General features: G+C 34.0%; 1 long non-coding RNA gene across 1 annotated transcript; it reads left to right on the forward strand.

Annotated features, from left to right (window-relative positions):
- The first annotated feature begins 8185 nt into the window (after positions 1–8185).
- On the forward strand, positions 8186–14969 carry LOC127116521 (uncharacterized). The gene is made up of 2 exons (XR_007801355.1): positions 8186–10532; positions 14432–14969. It is a non-coding gene; the product is annotated as an uncharacterized LOC127116521 (long non-coding RNA).
- The last annotated feature ends 898 nt before the right edge of the window (positions 14970–15867 follow it).

Genomic DNA, 15867 nt, shown 5'->3' on the forward strand with positions numbered 1-15867 from the left:
AATATTTACCATTCTATAAAAGATTGATTTGATTTTTCAAATTCGTCTCTGATTCATTTAGAATGCTTGCAGTATTTTACACATTTTTCTTTTACAATTTGGTTTTGAACTTCGTGTTGGGTTTATTAGTTTGTGCTATATGTGTATCTATTTGCTCTGCATTGGATTTTTACTGATTTTTATTCGGTGTATTTGTTTCACATACTAATTTTGTTTTCTATATTATATTAACCTTTTAAAATTGATATGCGATTGTTGAGTCAGGTTGATATACCCCGTTTTTTTTAATTCTTGTTTCTATTTATTATATTTTCTTTGATTTTAAAAAAACATATACATCTCTTGAAAAATTAGGCAAAACTGAAAATATTTTTTATTTTGTTTTTATTTGATCCACATTTATGAAGGTGAGCCAAAATTGTTTTTAAAGCTTAAATTGAAATATTTATTTTGATTCAAGAACTTTAATTTTTTTTAAACAAAAGAATTCTTGAAATCATATTCAATTGAACTTTTAGCTGATATTAAGTGTATATTTAGATCAACGATGCGATTAACACTGTCATGGTGAGTTTTACTCTAATTCTTCACTAAAATACGATACTTTAGTTTGATCAAAATATTTATATGGAAAATTAAAACTTAAATGGTAAGTTAGTTTGATTTAGATTTACATTTTTCTAAAGAAATATTTGAGCAAAGGATAAAGTGTAACAGACAATTAGAAATTGTCATGATTTTAAGACTCGTGCTCCTTATGAAATTAATTTTAGTTTTCTCTAAGTTTTGGAATGATATTAAAATGAATTTAATGATATTAATGTATGAATTTCATTTTAATAGAAGACCAGTAAAAACATTTAAATTGTATATTTATTGTATTAACTAATAAAATGTCCATGTGTTCGCACGAATTTGCTAATTTGTAATAAATATGTAAGATTATTTCTATAAAATATTGTATTAAGTAATAAAACTATAGAGCTTTGTTTCAGGAATTTCATCGGAGTGACAATGTTCATTAAAAATAATGTTACAATGGATTGGTTTTTTTTTTTGTAAAACCTCCTATCAGTGAACCTCTTTAGAGTATTCAAAAATGGAAAAGTAATAAATTATAAGACATTATTGGTGCAGCATAACACAATCTTCCAATCATTATTAACCATAGTTTTAAAAATCGAACCGGATTGGTCGGTCGGACCAGTTGAACGGGAACCGGAATGATAATCGGTTTGGTTCAATTATTAGATCGATTATATAATTGAACTGATGAGAATCGGTAAAAGTCGATATAAATCAATAAAAACGGGAAAATTGACGGTTTTGAAAAACCGACATTTTAAGTGTTTTTTTAAATTATTTTTAAATCAAAACAACATCGTTTTTCATTATTTAAAAAAAAAAAATTAAAATATAATGGAAAACTGATATTTTCCTTTTTTGTAGCGTTTTCTGTCGCCATTTCTAGTTACAGTCAAAACTAAAATAAAGTTCTTGTTCATCGTATTATTTTTTGTCGCCTCTCCTCCACCATGCTCTTGCTCTCCGGCGACCGCACCTCCAGTCGCTAGCTCTCGGATTTTGTTTTCTTTTTCTTCTTTTCTTTAATGATTTTCGTTCGTGAACTTGAATTTTTTCCAAAATAGTTCAATTTATCCTATGTCACTACGCCAAAAACTGGAATAGACAGCGCACCTTAGAGGGCGCTTTATTACAAAAGCGCTCTCTAAAGTGAAGCGAAAAATAAGGAGCAATAGACAGCGCACTTTAGAGGGCGCTTTTGTAATAAAGCGCCCTCTAAGGTGAAGCGAAAAAATAAGGAGGAGATAGAGGGACAACAATACATGACGCTTTTTAGAAAGCGCCCTCTAAGGTTATCCTTAGAGGGCGCTTTTACTAAAGCGCTGTTATAAGTCCATGTGCATTTCCAGCTTATAAAGCGCTTCTGGAAAGCCTTAGAGAGCGCTTCCATAAGCGCCCTCTTAGGCCCCCTTTAGAGGGCGCTTTTTTTTCCACAAACGCCCTCTAAGGTGAAACGAAAAAATAAGGAGGAGATAGAGGGACAACAATACATGGCGCTTTTTAGAAAGCGCCCTCTAAGGTTACCCTTAGAGGGCGCTTTTAATAAAGCGCTGTTATAAGTCCATGTGCATTTCCAGCTTATAAAGCGCTTCTGGAAAGCCTTAGAGAGCGCTTCCATAAGCGCCCTCTTAGGCCCCCTTTAGAGGGCGCTTTTTTTCCACAAGCGCCCTCTAATGTCCCCTTTAGTAAACATTAAAATTATAACATACTGCGCATTTTGTTATTTCACTATCTGTTATTTTCGTTCTTTTTCACGTTAGGGTTCTAAGGCGTTTTCCTTCCACCTCTGTTAGATCTACATTATTACTGCGCGTTTCCTCCTTCTACCAATCAAAGGTACATGATGCATACATTATTACTTGCACTATTGCTTTGTTTTAGCTTTGCCCAATTTCAGTTTTATGTTATTGTTGTCTATGCTACGTTTGTTTCGACCTGTAAAGTTTCAATATTCATAGTCATTTAAATAGTTTGGGTTTATTAGGAAATTGACGGTTGGTTTTTAGTGACCATGATAGCGCATGCAATGAGACTACATTACCCAGTAGTTAGGGCTATACGACCTATGAACATATGATTTTGTGTCAACACCAGTATCATTAGAAACCTAGGTCCGAATGTGTTTGAACTCTTCTGAAATTGTTTTTTGTTTATTCTAATTAGTAATGGATAATACATGGATGTCTTCCAATCGATTGTCGAGAGAGTACGAGAATGGGGTATCAGAATTCGTTAAGTTTGCCGTTGCGCACGCCGAAGACCCCAGTAGAATGATATGTCCTTGCTTGGGTTGTTGTTATGGGAAACGGGTTGACGCAGTTCAGTTGACATCGCATCTAATGAGGCATGGAATTGATCGAAGTTATACATGTTGGAATTTGCATGGTGAGAAAAGTAACGAGAATGTTGAACCGGGGGATAGTACGACCTATGCCTCAAACTATAGTGGCGCAGATACATACGATTGTGATCGAGTTGAAGAGATTGCAGAAGCACTTGAAGGAGATCTTAAGGATTGTCCCGAAATGTTTGAGAGGTTGGTAAGTGATGCAGAGAAACCTTTGTATGATGGTTGCACTAAATTCACAAGATTGTCTGCGGTATTAAAGTTGTACAACTTAAAGGCGGGCAATGGATGGTCGGATAAAAGTTTCACAGAGTTATTAGCCCTTTTGAAAGATATGCTTCCTGAGGATAATGTTCTTCCCAATCGAACATATGAGACCAAAAAGATGTTGTGCTCTATTGGCATGAGCTATGATAAGATACATGCATGTCCAAACGATTGCGTTTTGTTTCGAAATGAGTATGCATCGTTAAATGAGTGTCCTAAATGCGGTGTCTCGCGATATAAGAACAAGTTGTCTCCAGCAAAAGTCTTGTGGTATTTTCCTGTTATTCCGAGATTTAGACGCATGTTTCGTAGTGAAACCGATTCAAGACACTTGACCTGGCATGCAGATGAAAGAATTATAGATGGAAAGTATCGACATCCGGCAGATTCACCACAGTGGTTGAAAATTGATAATGATTATCCTGAATTTGGAGAAGAATCAAGAAACCTTCGCTTGGCATTATCTACTGATGGAATGAACCCACACGGTATCCAGAGTATCTCACACAGTACATGGCCTGTGATTATTATGATTTATAACCTACCTCCATGGCTATGTATGAAGCGTAAGTACATGATGTTGTCTATGTTGATTTCTGGACCTAAACAACCAGGGAATGACATAGACGTGTACTTGAAGCCCTTAATCGAAGATTTAAAGATTTTGTGGGAGACCGGTGTGGAGGTTTATGATGGATATAGGAAAGAAAGTTTCAACTTGAGGGCGATGTTGTTTGGCACAATTAATGATTTTCCAGCATACGGAAATCTATCAGGGTATAGCATAAAAGGTTAATGTGCGTGTCCTATTTGTGAAGATAAAACAGATTGGAAGCGCTTGGAGTTTGGTCAGAAGAATGTCTTTCTCGGTCATCGGAGATTCTTAAATTCAAATCATCACTACCGTGGATGGAGAAAGGCGTTCAATGGAGAGACAGAACAAGGCAGAGCTCCACCTATATTGACGGGTGATCAAATTTTTGAAAAGGTGAAAGATTTGGATACTCAGTTTGTGCAAGCCTTTTGCCCACACACTTGTCAAAAGTGGGTGGAAGAAGAGGTCAGTTTTTTTTGAATTGCCGTATTGGAAGTCCTTGTATGTGAGACATTTTCTTGATGTTATGCATATTGAAAAAAATGTATTTGAAAGTGTTATTGGCACGTTACTCAATATACAAGGAAAGTCTAAGGATGGCCTTAAGACAAGAAAGGACTTGATAGCGATGGGAATAAGAACTGAATTAGGACCCTTGAAGAAAGGAAAACGAACATATCTACCTCCTGCTACTTATACTCTATCTATAAAGGAGAAAAAAACATTGTGTAAGTTTCTAAGTGAAGTTAAAGTTCCAGAAGGGTACTCTTCAGATATTAGAAGACTTGTGTCTATGAAAGACCTCAAGTTAAAGAGTTTAAAGACCCATGATTTCCATGTTATAATGGAACATTTTCTCCCAATAGGTATACGTTCTATTCTTCCAGAAAAAGTAAGAAGCTCTATAACTAAGTTGTGTTCTTTCTTCAAGTCAATTTGCAGTAAGGTGATCAATCCTGCGATCTTACCAATGTTGCAAAAAGAAATCGTTATTACTTTGTGTGAGCTTGAAATGTTTTTTCCTCCATCATTTTTTGACATAATGGTACATCTAGTTGTTCATCTTGTGAAAGAGACACAATTGTGTGGACCAGCTTATATGAGATGGATGTACCCTGTTGAACGTTATATGAAAATATTAAAAGGGTACGTGAAGAACCGAAGTCGACCAGAAGGTTGTATGGTTGAAAGATACATTGTTGAAGAAGCGATTGAGTTTTGTACTGAATATTTGTCTAATGTTCAGTCAATCGGACTCCCCAAGTCTCAGCTTGTCGAAAAGAAAGAAGGAAAAAATCTAATTGGAAATAAAATCGTGGCAGTATCAAGGGTCGAACGGGATCAAGTGCATTTGTATGTTCTGCACAATGAGAATGAGGTTGAGCCGTATGTTGAAATTCACAAGGATGTTCTCCGAGGTTTAAATCCCAATAGAAATGAAAATTGGATAGTACGAGAGCACAATCGATGTTTTATACCTTGGTTTAAGGATCATATTTATTCAAAGTATTATTCAGATCTCGCTTCAATAACAGAAAGGTTGAGATGCTTAGCATATGGTCCAAGTTTCCATGTTTTTTCTTATAGCGCATACGCGATTAATGGATACACATTTCATACCAAAGAACAAGATGATAAAAGTACTATGTAGAATAGTGGTGTCACCGTGGTAGCTGAAGCAATGCACGTATCAAGTGTGAAGGACTTAAACCCCAAATTTGCAAATCTGTCGTATTTTGGTGTTATCGAGCGCATTTGGGTGTTTGATTATGAGAAGTTTCAGATTCCTATATTTGGTTGCAAGTGGGTTGAAAATAATAACGGCATTCGAATGGATAAGTCAGGATTTTTGCAAGTGGATCTTAATAGGGTGGGATACAAAGATGAGTCTTTTATTCTAACCTCTCAAGCTAGACAAGTGTTCTATGTCAATGATCCGAAAAGTACGAAATGGTCTATAGTTCTTTTTTCCAACAAAGTAATTGATGAAAACACTGGAGATCAAGGTGATATTGATGTTGAGATTGAATCGTTTACCAGAAATGATCAAGATGAGAATATTATATCAAATGATTCATATATTAGAAATGATCATAATGAGGGTATTTGGATCAATCCAACCGTCCGTGTTGTTAAAGACATGTAGAACATATTCCAACCAAGAAAAGAAAGAGAACTTAGTGAAAAAGGTACAGGTCAAATGATTTTAATTGTTTTCTTTATTACAGGTAAAATGACTTTTATGATTTTAATTGTTTTTACATTTGTCATCTGATTTTAATTGTTTTCTTTATTACAGGTAAAATGGCTATTATGAAGTCAATCATTCGTGCAAGGGGCAAGGGATACTCGAAAGTATCAATTGATATTTGTTTAGATGGAGATGTTCCATTGTCGTCAAGCCTCATTCGCGTAGATGATGATGCTGGATATTTGAAAGTATCCCTCTACGACAATGGAACATGTCCATCTAAACAAATATCAATTCTATCTTCAAAAGATAAGAGACCAAAAATATAAGGGGATTACGCAGCAAATCGAGTCAGTTGCATAAAAAAAAAAGGTATAAACACAATTATATGATATTTATGCATAGAAAATGTTAATTCTTGATCTTATACATCACCTAACTAATTTTATGATATTTTAGGTTCATGCTATTGATATTGAACAAAAAGAGGTTGTTGCTAAGAAGACTGCTGCTAGCAAAAAAAACATACATCTCAGAGATGCTTTTGCTACTTAGTTTTATTTCTTTTTAAGTTATGAATTGGTTGTATATTTAGAATCTTTAGAAGTTAAACGATTATATATCAGTGGATTGTTGTATATGTATGGATTGTTGTATATAAGGCTTGTTGAATGCAATGTGTGAAAAAGGGCTTCAAATTATACAGTTTTGGGTGTACTGCTTCAATATACAGGTTGTCTAAAATAAATAAAAAAATATAGCGCTTTTTTAAAAAAAATTTTTATCTAACCACCCACTTTAGAGGGCGCTTCCCAAAATAAGCGCCCTCTAAACCCTTTAAATTTCCACTTTAGAGGGCGCTTTCCAGTAAAAGCGCCCTCTAAACCCTTAAAAGTTTCCACTTTAGAGGGCGCTTTCCAGTAAAAGTGCCCTCTAAACCCTTAAATGTTTCCACTTTAGAGGGCGCTTTCTTTAAAAAGCGCCCTCTAAAGTGGCCCTTAAAGGGCTTAAAGAGCCACTTTAGACAGCGCTTTCACCAGGAAAAAAAACGCTGTCTTTACCTATGCCAGCGCCGGATTAGAGGGCGCTTTAAAGCGCTGTTATAGGCCAAAAAAAGCGCTCTCTTTTCTCTTATTTGGCGTAGTGTGTTTATATCAACTTAAAAACTCAGTAGGTTTATACCAATGCATGTTTTTGAATTGCAATTAGATTTAATTTAGATTTACTTCTAATATAAATGAATTTCTTAGCTAAGACGTATTTATGTTTTTTTTTAATTATAACATGAGTTTCTTTATATTCATGTTTAAATTAAATGTAAGAAGCTTTGTTGAAATTGAGTTAGAAAAATTAATTTAAAATCTGGTGACAATGATGTTAAATATAGTGAATAAAAGTTATTGCAGTATTATAACATTGGTAGATTGCAGAATTTGAACATACTCTATTTTCTTCCCTATGTTATTGATATCATTGGTTTTTATTAGTTGGCCTAGGGTGTTGCATAAAGTAAATGGTTATGCATGTTTGATAGGTAAGAAACAAAAGTTTATATTTGAGAATGATACTTTGGTTAAAATTTTAAATTAATTATTTGACTCAAATTTGAATTCAAATTAACTTGTAAAATTATTGTATTTTAAAATTTTGTAGATGTTATTGATTTTTTTAGACACCTAGTCATTCAGTTCAATTGATTTAATGCCAATATAGTTGTGTTATAGTGACAGGTTTATTTAACCGACTTTTCCAGTTTTATCCGATTTAGTCATGTGGTTCAACTAGTGACTCAATGGTCCGACCAATGAATCGGTGACTCAATACCTTCACCGGTTCGATGATCGGTCCGGTTTTTAAAACATTGTTATTGACAACTCTTCTTGCTCTTTAGGTTTCCATCCATTTTCTTAGCGAATAAAAAAAATCCAATTGCTTCATTCCCATACTCCACACTTAATCTATTAGATTTCATCCAACTACGATTCATAATTATAAAATCAAAATCCTAAACAAATCATGAGTTTTGAAAGAAAACTTTACTAAGTTTAAAATTTTGCTAAGTCATGTTGTAATTTTAAACATTATTAAGTCACATTGTAATAAATCTAAATCCCTATTAAATTAGAGGCACATTACTAAGTTACATTTATAAACTACACATTTTAACAACCAAGATTCAACTAAAATTTCTTCACACCTTTAAGAGAGATGTCAAAATTTTGATAAGTTAACACAACAACAACAATATTAAACGTTAAATCTCAACATCCGACTAGTGATAATAAGAAATGTGGGAGGAAGAGGAACTCTGAAAGCGTGTTGTAAGAAAGAAACCAAGCAGCAGGAAGACACGCCACTGGGATAACCAGAGCAAGAATCATGGCAAGAATCTTGATGCAATCAAAACGACATTTCCCTTTACCTCGTTTCCAGACAATTGCAAAGAAAAGGGGATGTATGAAGTTTTTAAGGAGTTTGAAGAGATTGATGAAGTAATTATCCCATCTAAGAGAGATATTCAGGGAAAGCACTATGAATTTGTCATATTCTTGAACGCCGAGAACAAAAGGCTTCTAGCAACTAAACTGGATAATGTGTTCATAGGGAGTCATAAGTTGTTCGCAAACTTACCAAGATTCCAAATAACCAGATGGGTGGAGCTTTTAGAAATCAGAGGAGAAATTTCAAAGGTAATATCGGGGAAATAAATCAGTCAGGTAAATTCAAACCTTCAAAGCTAGCATGTGGCGTTAGTTTTGGCAAGAGCATTAATGGTAGATCGTACGCACACGTCCTTAAGAATGCTAATGACCAGTCTAGTTAGTTTCATAATAGAGACTTTGGGCCTTCCCATCAAGAGAGAGAGATATCAGTTTTCCTCCTTTGAAGTTTAATTTTGAAGATAAAACATGGTTGCATAGATTTAACAACTCCTATATGGGGATTGTAGAGAGCCTTGATTTGATCTACAACATTAAAAAAATCTTCAATTCAGAAGGATACTTTGTAACCAAAGTAATTTCTTTGGGAGCTAACATTTGCTTAATTAAAAAAAGATAAGAGGGGGGTAATTATCGTCCTTGGTATAAAATGGAGGAGAATGGTTGAATCAATGGTTCAAAGAGGTTAGAAAATGGAGTCCAAAGGATATTGACCTGGAGAGAGCTACTTGGTTGAGAATCTCTGGTGTTCCGTGTCATGCTTGAAACCCATATTTTTTCGAATTTGTTACCAATCTAATGGCAACTTACATTTGTTCTAATGATATTACAAGGGATTAATCCAGTATGAATGTTGCAAGAGTTCTGATTAGAACTAAATGCGCTTTGATGCAGATAGATGGAGTTTTGTTCATAGTCAAGGTTGTGGAAGATACTCATAATCCTTTGAGAATTTTATTTTCTCTCGAATCAGGATTGCCTTCAGAATCTTCAAAATCAAAGTTTAGTTCAGATGAATGGTTAGGAGAGGAGGAATAAGATAACTTAGAGGTTGATATTGAGGGTAATGATGCATATTCAGAAAATAGAGAGGGTGTGTTAGACTTGGGAAATGTTGAAAAGATTAAAGGTGCCTTGGTCGTCTTTTCAGAAGCAACAACTGAGAAAGGTGTCAGTGAGAATTTATAAAATGGGACGAAGTCAACGCTAGAAAAGACAAGTGAGAAAAGTGTGAAGCAATCTTTGGGAAAGAAGCGGTTATCAAACCATGGAACAAGGAAACCATTAAACATGGAAGATACTAAGAATAAAAAGCATGTAAAATCCATCCAAATGATTTCAGATCAAAAGCTATCGGGAGGAGGTATTTGGAAACAGGCCAAGGACCATTCTAAGTTAACAGGCCTTCAAGAAATGTCTGTTAAACTAACATCAAGGCCCATTCATTTGCTAGCCCACTTAGTTGGCCATATTCTAAGTGGAAAGAGTAAGGATATTCAAAATATAATCTCGTTAGTGGACCAGGGATTTGTTTAAACCATCTTATTTTTCATCCCTTAGACCCCCAAACTCGTGACATAAAAACTTCTCCACAACACTCAATCTCAACTTGATCAAACTCAAGTTCACCTAGACTTTTGAGGGGAGGGTATTATCTTTGTTACGATTCTAAATCAGATGTAGATGTCTTACAGGGCAACAAAAGGTTATGGGCGAAAAAGAATGTTGAGGTTTCTTCAAAATTTAGGGAAAATGCATCGGATTTTGGGGTTAAAGGATTTGAAGATGATGTGGTTCATATGGAGGCTATTATGTGTTCAGAAGCTAGGGATGATGGCAGCCAAAATCATAGGGAAGAAATCAACGGAGGTTCCCCATGAGTATCCTCTCTTATAGTATTCGAGGATGGAATAACACCATTAAAAGGTGAAGCTTGGGTCAATTAATTTCTAAGGGAGGGTTCTATATTTGCATGCTCTGAGAAACCAAACTTCAAAGAGTAGAAGAGGTTAGTATTTTTTTCCTTATGGGGATCCAAAGAAGTTGAGTGGAGATTAAAGAGGGTGCATGAGAAATCTGAGGGCATGCTAATAATCTAGAAATCAGGTTTGTTTGTCATTGATTTTAGCTTTGTTTGCGAGGGGATTGTGGGGATTCATGTGTTCTGGAAAAGGATTATTGTTTATTTAGTTAATATTTATTCTTCTTGATTCATTCATAATAAGAGAAAAATGTGAAAGTAATTGTATGACATCAAATCCAAATTCCCCTTGGGTGAATGGGTCTTATATGAGGGTTTCAATTCTATTAGGAAGAAGAATGAAATAAAAGGGCAGAGTTCATCTTTAAACAAAGTTGATATGGTTGAATCTGGTGAGTTTATTTGCAACTTATATCTTATAGATGTCCCTATGTCAAAAAAAAAGTACACTTAGTTTAAATTGGACGGTAGCATTATGTCAAGGCTGGATAGATTCCTTATGATTGAAGGACTAATCAATAGATGGAAGATAGTTTATCAATGTGTTGGAGATAGTCCATCCATTTCCCAATATGCATAAAAGATAATAAGCTGAATTGGGGTCCAAACCCATTCAAGTTTCAATTGTTGGCTGTAGCATGAAGAACTCTTACCTTTTTTTGGAGAGGATTTAGAAATCAACTGAGATTAATGGCAAAGCTGCTTTTGTGTTAAAGGAAAAATTGAAGGATTGGAAGGAGAACTTGAAGAAATATACTATAAATGTGTTAGGAAAATAAGATCTAGATATGGTGGAAGTTGTGAAGGCCCTCAATGATTTGGATCATTTGGAAGCTGAAGATTCCTTGGAAAAAGTCCCTAGCAGTTTGAAAAACAATAGAATCAAGGCCACAAATAAGGTTTGGGAATCAATGCACTTCAAAAAGAGCATACTTAGGCAAAAATCAAGATACAAGTGTATCAAAGAAGGGGACTCTAACACCAAAATTTTCCATAAGTCAATGCAGGAGAGGTTTCGAAGGAATATTATTGTGGGTCTTAACAAAAAAAAAGGGAGGATTGTTTAAGTAGAGGAGGTAAATAAGGAAATCCCAAATAATTTTGAAGATAGATTTAATGAACTTGGGACTTGATGCCCCTTTCATAGTTGATGAAGTTAAAGAAGTAATTTGGAGTGGAGTTGGGGACAAAAGCCCAGGCCCTGATGGATTTAACCCTGGCTTCTTCAAATCTTATCGGGAGATCTTAAAGGACGGTGTTTTGAGGTTTGTGAATGAAATTTATTGGAACGTCAAGGTTCGAAAAGATGCGACAACATCTTTCTTGGCTTTGATGCCTAAGAAAGATAACCCTCAAACCCTAAATGAGTTCAGGACCATTTGTATGATTGTAAGTTTGTATAGAATTATTGCAAATCTTTTAGCTAAAAGATTGAAGGAGGTCATGAACGGTCTGATTTTTAAGTCTTAATTTGCTTTCCTGACCCAAAGATGAATGTTTGATGTGATTCTAGTCCTAAATGAGTTATTGGATTATGCTAAGAGATTCAAGAAGAAATGTATCCTAGTGAATGCATACTTTAAAAAGGCTTATGACAATGTGTCACAAAACCTTCTCAGATTTATAATAAAGATGATGGGTTTTGGTAACACTTGGATGGTGTAGATGTAAGCTTTTATCTTCTCTAGCTCAATGTCAGACTTGATATGTTATGAACCGTGTCTTGATAAGACCAATTCTAAAGCGGATTCTGTATGAACATACAAATTGGGAAAGTTGAATGTTTCTCATTTACATGTCTTTGGATGCAAATTCTTTATCCTTAACAACACGAAATATAACCTTGAAAAATTTGACGCAAAAGCTGATGAATGCATATTCATAGGATATTCCACTTCAAGCAAAAATTTTAGAGTCTTTAAAAAAATAACCCTAACTACAGAAGAACAAATCATATTAATTTTTCTAAAACTAACTCTAAACTATTCGAAGTGGAAGTTATTGATTATGCAAGTATTATGGAAAAGGCAAACATGGAAGAATGATCAAGAAGTAGAACAAAGTCAAAAACAAGTCTTAGATCAAGAACATGTTTAAGATCCAAATGAAGATACTCGTTTAGATCATCAAGATATTCTAAGAGAATGGAGGACGGCTAAGGAGTATCATATCCAGAATGTTATCAGAGATATCTCTTAGAGAGTCACTACTCGACACTCCCTTGATAAGGTATGTAACTTTTTGAATTTTGTTTCACAAATTGAGCCAAAAGGAATCAATGAGGCAATCATTGGTGAACATTGGTCTCTTGCCATGCAATAAGAGTTAAATCAATTTGAACAAAAATTATTTGGGAACTCGTTCCCAAATCTTTATCTAATTAAGTGATTGGTACATGTTGGATCTTCCGCAACAAGCTGGATGAAGGATGCAATGTTTACAAAAATAAATTTAGACTAGTTGCAAAGGATTAAAATCAACAGTAAGGAATATATTTCAATGAAACCTATACCCTGTAGCTAGATTAGAAACCATAAGAATATTATTAGTTTTTTCTGCATCATGAATTTAAAACTATTTCAAGTGGATGTAAAAAGTGATTTCATAAATGGGTACATCCAGGAGGAGGTATATGTTGATCAACCTCTAGGTTTTATCAACTCAACCTTTATAGGTCTTAAACAAGCTCATAGATCTTTGTATGATAGTCTAAGAACATTCTTGCTTGAAAATAAGTTTCAAAGAGGACAAGTTGATAAAACTCTTTTTATTAAGAAAACCGAGCATGACTTCTTACTAGTTCAGATTTATATTGATGATATCATCATCAATGCTACTAAAATATTCTTGTGCAAGAATATTTTTGAAATGATGCATAAAATTTTTGAAGTGTCAATGATAGTGGAGCTTTGTTACTTCATAGGGCTTCAAATTCATAAAGATAAGGAAGAAACCTTCATCAATCAAGCCAAAAATTGTAAAGAGATACTAAAGAGGTTTAACATGGAGAAGTCGAAAGTAATAGCAACTCCAATGGAAACCTCATGTAACCTCGACAAGGACAAGAATAAAAACAAAATGAGGAAATAAAATATCAAGGTAAGATAGGCTACCTCCTTTATCACTCTACACCCTGTTCCAATATCATGTTTGTTGTGTGCATTTGGGCCCGTTTTCAAGCATCCCCAAAAGATTCACATCAATGAGGTCAATCACATCTTGAGATATCTTATTAGCATATAACAAATGGGTTTATGGTACCCCAATGGATCTTATTGTTACTTAGTTGGGTACATCGACTCTGGTTTTGTTGTTTTCAAATTGGATAGGAAAAGTACCAGTGGCACATGTCACTTGCTCGAGATTTCATTTGTCTCCTGACCTAGAAAGGAACAAGCAAGTGTTGTAGTATCCATAACTGAGGCAGAATAATTTGTTGCATGTAGTTTTTGCTTGCAAATTATTTGGATGAAATAATAACTCAATGATTACAGTGTTAATCTTGGAGCTGACCCGATAAGATGCGATGCACTATCGCCATAAACCTCACCAAAAACCCAATACTTCACTTTAGCAATAAAAATATTGAGGCTATGCACCACTTTATTATATATTATGTTGAAAAAGGGGAATGCATACTTGATTTTTTGACCTCATCTAATCAACTTCCACACATCTTTACAAAACCACTTCATAAGGAAAACTTCTTTTCATAAGAGCTGAACTAAAAATCTTAAATCAATCATGCATGGATTATTATGCGTAATTGCATCTTCTCATTATTCTTCCTCCCTTTCTCTAAATTATTATATGTGATCTATTTGCTATACTTGTTTTTCTACCTTTTCTATTATACGAAATAGGAAGTAATATACTCTCAAGTGGAGTAGAGTATACTCTATACTCATGTAAGGGGGATATAATCACTATAATATTTATCGATACATCTTCTCTTTTACCACCCCCTCTGAGAGATACATTACCATCATAAAAATAAGGAGAACATGGATCTATTTTCTTGCAGGTATGAAGCTGATGAACATAAAGTTGACAACCTTCTTAATGTTTTGATGATGACAACACTGATGAGTGTTGAAGTCAGTGGTGATATATTTCAAACTCTTTGATGATGGTGATTAACTTGAAGATGTATCAAGCCTTATTAAGTATAATATCAAGGTATATGTGAAGTGCTTATATAATCAGTGTATCTGGTAAAAAGAACTTGAAAGCCTCAAAGTTATGAAAGAAAGGAAGTGTGAAAGCTCGTCCGGTCGTATCTATCTGTGTGACCAGAGTTTTATAAAAGTAGGAGAGCAGCTCCTAAGATACTAAGAAAACTCATAGACACACACTTAAAATAATTTTAAGGCCTCTTTTTACTTTCAAAATCACCTAAAATATTTTTAAGGCCTAACTAGTTATTAGGGGAGTATTTGTTTGATTATGAGACTTTTTTGTAATTGTCTAATCTATTAGATGATGCGTGGTTAGATGAGGACAAAGTATTAATGAATAGTAATGACTCTATATCAAAATCTTCTATTTTGGACCTCAACAAATGATTATTTGAGGGTACCTAATCGATTAGCCTAATCAATCAAGTCATTGATTCAATCCATGTATTATTTATTTTTAAGCCAAATTTTTCCTATATAAAGGAGGTTTTTCCTCACTTAATATCACACCATAATTTGGAGCTTTCCTAATTCTTTACAATTTATCACTCTCTTCTCTCCTCTCTTTAAATATTTTCTTTCACCAAAATTTCCTTAGTGCTTTGTGTAACACCCCGTGTTTTTGTTTATTTTATTTTAATTGAGTTTAAAATTCTTTATATTATTTTATTTAAGTGATCTAATTTAATTTTTTGGTATTATTGAGTATGAGTAGAGTTTATTAGAATTAACATTAAATTTAATTATGTAAATAATATAAATCATGAGAAATTGAGCTTCAGGGAGAAAATGGAGTTTTTAATAAAATATAGAGGTGGGTGGAATTAGTTAGAGTTGAGGGGAGTTTTCAAAATTAATTAAAGTAAAAGAGAATTAGGTTTTATTTATTTAAATAGAAAAGTTGGGAGAGAGTTTGGTTCGTACGTGTTTTTGGTGAAAAAAGACAAGAGAATAAAATCCCTAGGAGAGCTTTTGGAAGGAGAAGAGAAAACCTTCATAACAAAAGTTTCAACCTTTGCTGCAAATTCGAGGTAGGGGGTCATGATATGAGTGTATTTAGACATAAAGGATAAAGAGGATTCCTTATTCTCTTTCACTTTTCTTTTAATTTCTTCAATTGATGAAATTGTTGAATCTTGTGATGGTGTGTGCAAAACCTCTCTTAATTTTATGTGATATGCTGTGAATTTTATGCCGTGAATTTGGTGATTGGTTTTCATATGAAATTGTATGTGCAATTATGAGTTTTGATGTTCAAGTTGATATGCTTTAAATTGATGAA

This window comes from Lathyrus oleraceus, chromosome 1 (assembly GCF_024323335.1).
Source record: "Lathyrus oleraceus cultivar Zhongwan6 chromosome 1, CAAS_Psat_ZW6_1.0, whole genome shotgun sequence".
Classification (NCBI taxonomy): Eukaryota; Viridiplantae; Streptophyta; class Magnoliopsida; order Fabales; family Fabaceae; genus Lathyrus; species Lathyrus oleraceus.